The sequence below is a fragment of the Felis catus genome, chromosome A2 (genome assembly GCF_018350175.1).
Source record: "Felis catus isolate Fca126 chromosome A2, F.catus_Fca126_mat1.0, whole genome shotgun sequence".
Classification (NCBI taxonomy): domain Eukaryota; kingdom Metazoa; phylum Chordata; class Mammalia; order Carnivora; family Felidae; genus Felis; species Felis catus.
Genome location: NC_058369.1, coordinates 35,365,339 through 35,377,725, shown reverse-complemented (window position 1 = coordinate 35,377,725; position 12,387 = coordinate 35,365,339). Strand labels below are relative to the sequence as shown.

General features: G+C 38.2%; 1 protein-coding gene across 5 annotated transcripts in view; it reads right to left on the bottom strand.

Annotated features, from left to right (window-relative positions):
* TAFA1 (TAFA chemokine like family member 1) overlaps positions 1 to 12,387 on the bottom strand; it is a 666,172-nt gene that overhangs the window by 410,613 nt on the left and 243,172 nt on the right. The window lies entirely within an intron of this gene.

Sequence of the window (12,387 nt, the reverse complement as noted above, 5' to 3'; positions counted from 1 at the left end):
AATTATACCCATCTTTAGGCAGGGACTGTATCTCTCCAGCACACTTAGAACATCTTTCAGCTCACAGCCACAGACCAAAGAAACTTTTCTGGCGATGAGATTCACTGTCCCTTTTTAAAGCATATTAAATGTTAATTTTCAAAACAACAAAACATGGTAGTAGTAATAATAATAATAATGGTGATGATGGCAAAAAATACACGCGCGCACACACACACACACACACACACACACACACACACACACACAAAAACCAATAGGACAAATGACTCTCTCTATGTACCAGGCTCTCAGAGCTTTACATATATCATCTCTTTTATTCCTCCACTAATTCAATGACATAGGTACCATTATTATCATCCCCATTATGTAGATGAGGCAACAAAGGTTACAAGAAGTTATAAGATATGCCAGTGAGATGCAAGGCAAAGACTGAAACCCACAGTCAGATTTGAGTCTGCACTCACTACAGCATTCTGTGTCTGGAAGCCTAATGGAGAACCTGAGCGTTGCCCACTCGTTCCAATCGTCTGCATTTTTTCACACCTATTTCTTGTATACAGTCAAGCGCTTTCAGATATCATGAGTCTCAATCGATGCCTGGTGGAGGCAGACAGTTGTCTGTTTCTATTCTAGAACTGAAAAGAAATACAGAGCTCATCCACTATGACCCCAACCTCAACCCCCCACCCTTTGTCCTTACCCCCTTACCCATATTTACAGATGCTCCAAGAGAGCAAAAGTTCCATGGGTAGGGATAGAGCAGGTTCCAAAACTCTTGTTTATTAGTAAAGGTTCTAGGAGCCCAGGCTCTGAACTCAGACTTCCTGAGTTTGAATCTGACTCACGCAAGTTCTCCAAAGCATTGGTTTTCTTACCTACAATATGGGCATGATAATAGTGTCTTACATGTTAGAGTGTCTTATGGGCATGATAATGTCTTACCTACAATATGGGCATGATAATAGTGTCTTACATGTTACAGTGTCTTATGGGCATGATAATGTCTTACCTACAATATGGGCATGATAATAGTGTCTTACATGTTACAAATTCTGTAGCCCAGTCTCTTAAACTTGGAAAGCATTGGTTATTATGCTTATTCCCTCCACTGTCATATACCCTTTATGAAAGGAGCTCATGCTCCTAACTTAGAGAGTTGGGGCTCCAATTAAAAGTTCATGATGTGGGGCACCCAAGTGGCTCAGTCGATTAAGCATCCAACTCTTGATTTCACCTCAGGCCATATTCTCACGGTTCATGAGGTCTTGACCCCACATCGGGCTCTATGCTGACAGTGAGGAGCCTGTTTTGGATTCTCTGTCACCTCCTCCCTCCACCCCTCTTCCACTAGTGCTCTCTCTCTCTCTCTCACTCTCTCTCAAAATAAACAAATAAAATTTAAAAAAATTCATGATGCTATGAACATATCTTCCTCACAAATGCACATAGGTACCTAATGTTTCAGACGGTCTCAGGGACATCACAACCTACTAAGCATCCTTATGGGTCACACAGGGATATGTTGAGGGATTCCTAAAGTCTGTAGTGAATCAAACACACTTTAAAAATAAGTTTCGTTCTTTATCAAAGTGTAAACGTTGTAGAGATATTCTCATAGTACAGCTGGTTAGTTAAGAAAGCAAAGGTAGCCCATAGTATCCGAACAAATAGCTACTCTATTATTAAACCTACAACCAAATATCAGGTGAGCAACTATAAGGGTTTAGAAATAATTCCCATGGACACACTGTTATACCACTTGGTTGTTAAACCAATCGCAGACCAAGCCACTGTGCTAAATGAGAAGAGATGCACTCAGGCTGAATGAAATGAGTCCAATTATTTAATTGAAATTCTCAAGAACAGACCTCTGCCATTTCAGACAACTGAAGGAGTCTTACCAGACCTGGAGGTCCCATTGCATACCTGACTATGCACCATGTTGTCTTGGGTATACAATAGGAAGAATTCTGTATTATCTTAGGAAGGGTTCCTCTAGGGGTTTTGTGCAAATTGTGCAAGAAGAAACGACTGCTTCCCATTTTTCCCTTTAGAGTCCTTCACCCATCTCTTCCTAATAGACAACATCCCCTTCAGGCACTCTGGGAAATATTGAAATGGAGTAGAGCCTTTGGCAAACCTTTAAAGGTACCAAAGGCAGCAGCCCCCTTTTTCTATGCTTCTTGTCAACTTTTTTCCCCGGTGAGTACCTCTTACCTTCTTAACTTTTCTGCACTTATAATGCATCTTAGCATCTAAGGAGGTGAACCTGAAAATGAGCATGATGGAGAGTTGCCAAGGGAGAAAAATAACACATTTTCCTATGGCAAGAGGAAACGCTTGCATGAGAGCTATCTAGGGTGGGGAGGAAAGGAAGGAGGAGAAGAACGGAGGAAGGGAGGAGGAAGGAATCTACAGAAGTATTTTCAAAAATGAAGGTTATTTTCTTTACTGCTATTTTCAGTGGGTCAGCCCCCAGTACCCAGTGAGTCATGAAATTTCAATGAGTCATGAAAATACACACACACACACACACACACACACACACACACACACACATATATATATATATAAATGCCATGAAGTAAGTTAAGGTGAATAAAAGCAACTGAAGTCTTAATATAAAAATAAATAAATTTCTCATTTATTTCAAGTTCTGCTTATGGAATTTTAAGCAACTTGCTTTTTCCAGGCTTTGCTTTTTACAATGAACACATAAAATATGCCAATGGCAAACTACTAGGTTTATCTTGACATTGGTTTTCATCAGAACATGGCCCTAAATTCATATTTAACTTATTTTCTCTCCTCATACAGGAGGAAGTGTTCCTGTCATGTGGATTGCTTAAGCTGCACATTATGTGTAGCTCCATATAATCCTTTTCATTCTATTATCGTCACCTCATTTATGATTCCATTCCAACCTGCACTTCTCCTGGGACATATGCGATTATTTAATCTTTTATAACTTACACTGCATAGAAGACAGAACTCCCACTGGGCCACTGTATTTATAAATATGATGAAATCTATACATTATAGGGACAACTTCCCCCAGTTATTGGCGTCATTGCCTTGGCGGAGATGAAAGACTGGCTGTATAATTGAAAAGGAAATTCTCAAAATCATTAGGAAAGTTAGATTACGTAGAAAGCCTTGGAACTAAATGATACAATGAACAGTTGTATCAGAGACCCAGACAGAGTAGAACATCATGAAAATTTGACTCTGGAGTTAGATAAAATGAACTTTGAAACCCAGAGACATGACTTATTAGAGATCTCAGCTTTCTTCTTTCTAAAATGGAGATAAAAAGAACACCTACTTCATGAGATAGATGTGACTATAAAGGGACTGTATACCTCAGGCTTAGCAGAGTGCTTGGCACACACATATGGAATACTCTAGAAACACTGGCTGCCATTATTATCAGATATAAAGGACTACAATATATTTGTAAACATCCTGCAATTAACCTTCCTCTATGCTTCCAAATGATGACCCCATACAAAATTCCTATCAAAAATCATACTTAAGCTTCTGGAGGGAAAGAAGGGTACTCCATTTTTAATTGATTATCATTTGTTGTTACAAATCACAGTGCATGTGTTTTAACTGATCTAGATGACAAAGGTATGATATTGAACAAAATAATAAATTATGTCCATTTATGTTAGTATTTTTATACTCAGTCATGAGCACTGCTTCATTGTGGGAGAATTGGAAAACACATGATGATTGAATTAGGAACACCACGGAGAACTTAGTATCCCAGCTGGTTCATTCACACCCCAGACACATACTGTTCTTATTCAATTACAGCCTGTACATTCAGTTCAATAGTGTTCTTCAAAAACCTTGTTAGTGAACTTCAAATTTCTTGGAACGCCAAAAATAAGCTTGATTATGTGAAAGATCCACTGACACAGAATAATGAGTGCTGCAAGAATTTTAAAAACAGAGGAAAATATTCATATTTTGTATTATTTAATAATGATTTAGCCAGAATATCCTGAGGAATCTATATATGTATGTATGTATGTATATTGTGTATTATATATATAATATGATATTATTATTCACATTCTGTACCTATATTCTGGTATATTTTAAAATTCTACATCAAATCGTGTCCTATGAAAAACTAGGATGAAATGCATTATAAAGAGTATTTTTCAGCCCATGCTGAAACATTATTAGCAAGGAAACTCAGTATTCTTTTCTTTATTAAGACTTGGGGAAATTTACACCCTGGATTGTCATCCCCATACTGCTGACTCAGTAATAGGAAAAAGCTGCGGCCAAAAAAATAAATGAATGAATGAATGAATGAATGAATAAAAAAGGCTACTGGAAGAAAGAAGACACCATTGACTCCATGCAGGATTTGAATTTGCAATTTAGTGCTCAATCTAAGCTACATACAAAGTTCTTAAATGACTTTTAGTTAACTTTTCAGGCATTTGACAATAAAAAATGGAGCCAGACCTTCATATTCCTAAAGGTGAGAGGGATTTGAGAAAAGTACTTTAACACTTTCAGTACTTCACATAATCCTTTTATTCTCTTAGGGGAACTGAGTCCTCTGGGGATATCTCTTATCATATGTTCTAGAATAACCACCCCCAAAGCCTCATGGAAAAACAAGTTTTTTCCATGTATTTTCATAAAAGAGTAGGCCTACAACAAATACCTACCACACAGAAACCTGAAGGTGGAGAGTGGTATCTTCAAAAGGCCCATTACCCAATAGTTATAAACCTCACCACAGGTAAGATGAGGCCATATCATCTCTGTAACTCTCAGGACTCAGGACGGGAAACAGATCCAGACACAAATGTTAAGGCTATGGAGGCAATGTGAAGACTGACTGGTGTAGTTTGCAAGCAAAGAGGGCCACTTGAGTATTCTCCACTCACTCTCCAGATTAAGGATACCATAGTTCTCTTAAAAGAAGAATGGAATGGGGGCGCCTGGGGCTCAGTCGGTTAAGCATCCGACTTCAGCTCAGGTCACGATCTCGTGGTCCCTGAGTTCGAGCCCCGCGTCGGGCTCTGGGCTAATGGCTCAGAGCCTGGAGCCTGCTTCTGATTCTGTGTCTCTCTCTCTCTCTGCCCCTCCCCCGTTCATGCTCTGTCTCTCTCTGTCTCAAAAATAAATTTAAAAAATGTTAAAAAAATTTAAAAAAAAGAAGAATGGAATGAAAATTCCTACTTGGCATTTACATATGGATCTACTTTTTCCCTTTGTTTTTACCTCTAACTGTGGTTTACACAAATGTATTTTATAGGATTGCAAGGAACTATGCATATTACATCATGTTGGTGACCCTGAATATCAAAACGATGTTGCAAAAGAAGGATAAAGCTGGATGTCTCACACTTTTTTGATTTCAAAACTTATTACAAAGTTACAGAAATCAAAATGGTTTGGGGGGCGCCTGGGTGGCTCAGTTGGTTGGGCGTCTGACTTCAGCTCAGGTCATGATCTCACAGTCTGTGAGTTCGAGCCCCACGTCAGGCTCTGAGCTGGGCGCTCAGAGCCTGGAGCCTGCTTCCGATTCTGTGTCTCTGTCTTTCTCTGTCCCTCCCCCACTCACGCTCTGTCTCTCTCCCTCTCTCAAAAATAAATAAACGTTTAAAAAAATGGTTTGGTAGTGGCATCAAATCAGACACAAAGACCGATGGAATAGAATACAGAGCCTAGAAACAGTCTTGCATATATCGTCAAATGATTTTGGACAAGGGTACCAAGAGTTTGCAATGCACAAAGGACAGTCTTTACAACAAATAAGTGAATATCCACGTGCAAAAGAAGGCAGAAGGCAAAAGTTTAATCCTAACCATATAGTATATATAAAACTTAACTTAAAATGTATCAGACCTAAACATCCAAGCTAAAGATATAAAGCTCTTAGAAGAAAACATAAGGGAAAGTCTTCTTGACATTGTATTTGGCAATGATTTCTTGGATGGGATACCCAAAGCACAGGAAGCGAAAGTAAAAATAGATAAATCAGACCGTATAAAGTGTAAATTGTGCATCAAAGGACACAGTCAATAGAGTGAAAAGGCGACCAGCAGAATGGGAGAAAATGTTTACAAACTATACATCAGATAAGGGATTAATAGCCAAAATACATAAAGAACTCCTACTCAATAACAGAAAAACAACTCAATTAAAAAATGGACAAGAGAGTTGAATAGATATCATCTATTCAAGAGAAGGTGCACTAATGGCCAATGAACACATGAAAAGATGCTCAGCACCACTCACTGTTCATTGGGGGAAATGCAAATCAAACCCATAATGAGATATGACTTCACATCCATTGGAACAGTTACTATTTTGTTTAATTTTTGAACTTTTATTTTAGAGAGACAGAGAGAGTGTGCATGCAGGGGAGGCGCAGAGGGGGAGAGAGAATCTTAAGCAGGCTCCATGCTCAGGGCAGAGTCTGGATGGGGCGCTGGATCCCACGCCCCTGGGATCCATGACCTCAGCTGAAATCAAGAGTCAGATGCTCAACCAACTGAGCCACCCAGGAACCCCTGGTTACTCTTTTCTTTAAAAAGACAGAAAATAGTAGGAAAACTAGAACCTCTGTGCACTGTTGCTGGGAAGGCAAAGTGGTATAATCATTTGGAAAATGGTATGGCTGTTCTTTGAAAAATTAAAAACAGAATACCATGTTATTCAGCAATTCCATTTCTGAGTATAATATCCCTAAAAGAACTGAAAGCATGCTCTCAAAAGAGACAATTGTACACACGTTCATATCAACGTTTTTCATAATAGCAAAAGGTGGAAGCAACCCAAGGATCCATTGACAGATGAATGTATAAACAAAACGTAGTATATACAGAAAATGGAACACCATTTAGCTCAAAAAGGAAGAAAAGTCTGACACCTGCTACAACATGAATGAACCTTGAAGACATGATGCTAAGTCAAATAAGTTGGCAAAAAAGACATTGTCCGATTCTACTGATACAAAGTACCTAGAACAGTCCACTTCATAGAAACAGTAAGCAGATGATGGTTGAAAGGGGCTGGGGGAGAGAGAGAAATACTGAATTACTGTTGATGGCATGGAGTTTCAGTTTGGAAAAGATGAAAAAGTTCTGGAGGTTGGTTGCACAACAGTGTGAACATAGTTACCTTGGCTGAATTGCATACTTAAAAATGGTTAGGATGGTACATTTTACACAATATGTATTTTACCACAATTTAAAAAAACTGGGGGAGCCGGGGTGGCTGCAGTAGTTAAGTGTCAAACTCTTGATTTCTGCTCCAGTCATGAACTCACAGTTTGTGGGATCGAGCCCCGCATCAGGCTCCATGCTGACAGCTCAGCACCTGCTTGGGATTCTCTGTCTCCCTCTCTCTGTGCCCCTCCCCTACTCACGCTCTCTGTTTCTCTCAAACTTAAAAAAAAAACTGACGAGTCACTTAAGAAAAAATCAAAGTTAGTTCTGACTCTAGGAAATTTTCATTATGAAGTAAGGAAAACTATTAAAACCGAACCCTTACATTAACCCGTCATTCTACTATATTTCCTGGCTATTTGTTATCAAGTTTTGTGTTTATAAAGTAATAGAATTATAAGGAACTATAAATATCAAGTAACCAAGCTTTTTCCAGTTTTAAAGAAAAAGCTGAGAAATACTGCTTGGAGATGGGTCCCACTTCACAAGTTTATACATAGCTAATGGGATTACAAACTTAGAGACCAGTCCTCTGTACATTCTGTTAACTATCTATTAAAAGCTAATGTACTTTTATCCCTGAATGCTGATAACCTACCATGGAATCCAACTGGGGGTTCTAACAAATCATATTATCCACTCTAATATACCACATTCCATCCTTATTAACTTGGCTTTCACTGAACTCATAATCTGATATATTATTGCCAGTTTTCTGAGAATGAGAGCTGGACCAAATCTCATATACGTAATTAATGTGCTCCTGAGAAGTTATGCTTAACTTGATTCTCATACTCCCAGACCTCACTGTACTTTAGCATAACCAAAACCCCAGACTGGCTGCAAGAGAAAATGAAGGGCACTTAACGCAGTGAGGAAAGGAAGTTTGCAAACACAGACCACAGTATAATAAAACAATTAATTAAAGGTAACATGCAAAAAGAAATGTCTTTGGGCAAAAGAGAAATGCTTAGAGACACTAATAAAATGATTATTTCATTCATTCAGTATTCAACAATTACGGAGAACCCACTATATTATAGTTATTGTTCTAGATCAGGGATCAGCCACTGTTTCTGTAAAGGAGCTGATAGTAAAATATTTCAGGTTTTGCAGGCCAGACAGTCTCTGTCTCCAACCTTTCAACCCTGCCACTGCAGCATGAAGGCAGCTATGGATAATATGTAAGCCAATGGGCAATGCTGTGTTCCAATGACTTTATTTGTAAAAATAGGCAGGTGGGCTGGATTTGGCCCATAGCCATAGTTGCCAACTTCTGTTGTATATATTAGAAAATAATATGGAACTAAACCCAGTAATATTATTTTCACGAAGCTTACCTTCCAGTAAAGAGGCAAGGGGAAAGCATACACACATACATAATACATACATATTCAGATGCTATTAAGTGACATGACATTATGCTCTTTAATGACAGAATGTTCCAACATCTTCTAAACCAAAGGTTTTAAGATCTGGCAATTCAACAGATTGGCAGAAAAATTTGTCAAAAATTCAGACTACAGGGCTTCATCTGGGAGAACTTTTAAAATTTTTTTTTTCAACGTTTATTTATTTTTGGGACAGAGAGAGACAGAGCATGAACGGGCGAGGGGCAGAGAGAGAGGGAGACACAGAATCGGAAACAGGCTCCAGGCTCTGAGCCATCAGCCCAGAGCCCGACGCGGGGCTCGAACTCACGGACCACGAGATCGTGACCTGGCTGAAGTCGGACGCTCAACCGACTGCGCCACCCAGGCGCCCCTGGGAGAACTTTTAATTAAGTAGACCTACCACAGACCTCTAGGATACAGCTTGCAGAGCGTCCCTTTTAAGAAGTTCTTCAGGTGAGATCTCTGATTAAACAACTTTTGTTTCTGTAAGTATTATTGATAACAACTCAATTATTAATAACAATTAACAATTGTTAATTAACAAATAACAGTTATTAATTGTTAATAACATTGAGAGAAAGGCAGAGAAATAAGCTGAATCAATGTTCAAATAATAAATAGCTTTTTCAACACACAAAGGCCAACACATGTGCATTATTGTAAGTAGCAGAGCTAAATGGTATACTCGTCCTTCTTTTATGTAAGAAAGCTAAACACATTTGCATTACGTGCATGATATGAATTCTATGTTCTTCTTTAAGGCTTTTCCAAACTGACGTATTTTTGTCAGAGGATAATTGTACCTATCAATACCACAGGGGTAGTTTGTCCCCGAATTTCGTTTTTACCAGAAATATATATATTTTTTTAATTTTTTTTTCAACGTTTATTTATTTTTGGGACAGAGAGAGACAGAGCATGAACGGGGGAGGGGCAGAGAGAGAGGGAGACACAGAATCGGAAACAGGCTTCAGGCTCTGAGCCATCAGCCCAGAGCCCGAGGCGGGACTCGAACCCACGGACCGCGAGATCGTGACCTGGCTGAAGTCGGACGCTTAAGCGACTGCGCCACCCAGGCGCCCTACCAGAAATATTTTATGGTAACAACAGGGCATGTGTTACATGAGTATTACAAGCAATTCCAAATCGTCCCCAGATACACTCAACGGGCTTTGAATCAGATAAATAAAACAATCTTCTTGTCATAAAAAAATGAGACATGGGAACAGCTCATAGGAAAAAACTGATAAGGTACAGGCACTTCCTGATTTGCATCCGGCTGTGTTTTCTGCTGACACTTCCATAACACTGAGAGACGGGGACACACATCCAGCATGGCCGAAACTGCCCAGGGATCAGGGAGCAAAGCCTGGAAGAACTACCTCAGCTAATGTGGGTTGCTACTTAGATCGTGTAAAAAACCTCAACCTGGTCCATCAGATGTCATCTCTCGCTAATTCGGGGGCTCAATATTTGGGCTCTGTGCCAAAATTGCTGTACTAGCATCTTACTTCAACATTTAAAGGATGACTCAGAGCCATCTGGTCAACCAGCCTTTTACTTTACAGACCAAGGAGTTGTGGTCATAGCAGGGGGAACGGCAACAGACTGCTTGGCTTCTCAGCAACATCGTCACATTGCTATTTTTTTGCCCACAATTGCTATTCTTGAACTCCCATGATGCCTCTCTGTCTCTTTAACATTTTCATTATGAAGTATAACATGCTTACTGCAAATGCATAAAACATAATTGCAGTAATTAATAAATTACCATATAGCAAACCTTCATGTAATCTTCCCCCAGGCCAAGAAATAAAAATTTTGCCAGCATTCCAGAAGGCTCCTGGCTGCCCCCTGGCACTTAAAATCTCCTCCCTCTCTGATAAATGTAACCATAATCCTGACTTTTATAGTCATGGCTTCCTTGCTTCTCTTTATACTTTTATCTCCAGTGAACTATAAATTATACTATAGTTTAGTTTTGCCTATTTCAATGATCTAATTATATCCGTTATAAATTTCTGTGCCATATTCAACATATGTGATACATCATGTTGCTGCTCTTGATTGTAGTTTTCTTTTTCATAAGTGTATAATATTCCATTGTATGAATATATCGCTGTTTATCCATTTATAAATCGATACTGGTTGTTTTCAGTTTAAGACTCTTAAAAATAATGCTGCTATGAAAAGTCCTGTGTATGTCTCTTAGTATACAGATGCATGTGTTTCCTTTAAATATGTATCTAAAATGGAAATTGCTAATCCATAAGGTATTTGTATTTTCAGCTGTGTTAGCTGATTTCAATCTGTTTATCAAAGTGTTTGTGTCATTTTACATTCCTACGGGAATCCTATGAAAATTAAAGTTGCTTCATATCTTTATCAGAAACTTGGCATTGTTAACTTTTAATTCTAGCCCTTCTGGTAGGAGTCTCATTGTAGTTGTGTATTTCTCTAATGATTAACAAGATTGACCTTCTTCTCAGATATTTATTGGTCACTTGTATATGCTTTTGTGCACAGTGCCTGCTTGTCTATTGTTTAACTGCATCAGTTAATTGTTGCTGAGTAACAAACTATCCCACACCTTAGTAATTTAAAACAAACTAAAAGAGGACATTTTCAGCATTTAATCATTAAATATAATATCTACTTGTGTTTCGGTGACTATATTAGTTTATATACTCTTTTTGTTGTTTCCTAAGAGTTTTTTAAACTATGAAATAACTTATAGTTTTGTCACATCTTTGCATTAACTGAAATGACTTCCCTCTTTTATTCTGTTAATGTGTTATATCGGACTTAAAATCTATCAAAGTTAAGCAACTTTAAATTTCTGAATAACCTCTACATGGCAGGATATATCAGTCTGCTAACATTGTTTAGGATTTCTGCATCTACACTTACACATGAGACTGCCCTATATTTTTCACTTTCTGTAACTCCCTTTTTGAGTTTTGACTAATTACGCATACCTCCTAAAATGAACTGGGATTGTGGCAACTTTTAATATTTTAAGATTAGTTGTTTAAGATTATGTTACTTCTCCCTTAAATGGTTGAACTGACAAGTCAACCTAAGCATTAAGTTTCTTTTTGGCAAAATTTATTTCTCTGCAGATAGAATTTCTTTCATTGCCATAGGACCATTCATACTTACTATGAACATTCTGTGTCAGTTTTAAGCAATTGCATTTTATAGAATATTTTCCATTTTATTTACATTGTCAAGTTTATTGGCACAAAGCTCATAAATTGTCCCTTAAATTTATAGCTGTAGGATATATGATTAGGTTCTGATTTTTATCCCTGATATTACTCCACCCTTTAAAAATTAAGCTCACTAGAGGCTTATTTATTTTATTAATCTTCTCAAAAACTAACTTTCGATTGCACAAATGTTCATTATTGTTGTTTTGTATTTTATTTTTTAACAAAATTTTTTATTCTTTTACGTTTTATTAATTTTTGATAGGCAGAGAGACAGAGCATGAGCAGGGGAGGGGCAGAGAGAGAGGAAGACACAGAATCCGAAGCAGGCTCCAGGCTTGGAGCTGTCAGCACAGAGCCCGACATGGGGCTCGAACTCACAAACCGCGGGATCATGACCTGGGCCAAAGTCAGACGCTTAACCGACTAAGCCACCTAGGCACCCCTGTTTTGTATTTTATTAATGTCTGTTCTTACCTTTATTATTTCTTTCTTCTACTTTCTTTGAATTTATTCTGTTCCTTCCCTCTCCTCCTTTTTTAACTTCTGAGAAGGACCTTCAGAGAAAGA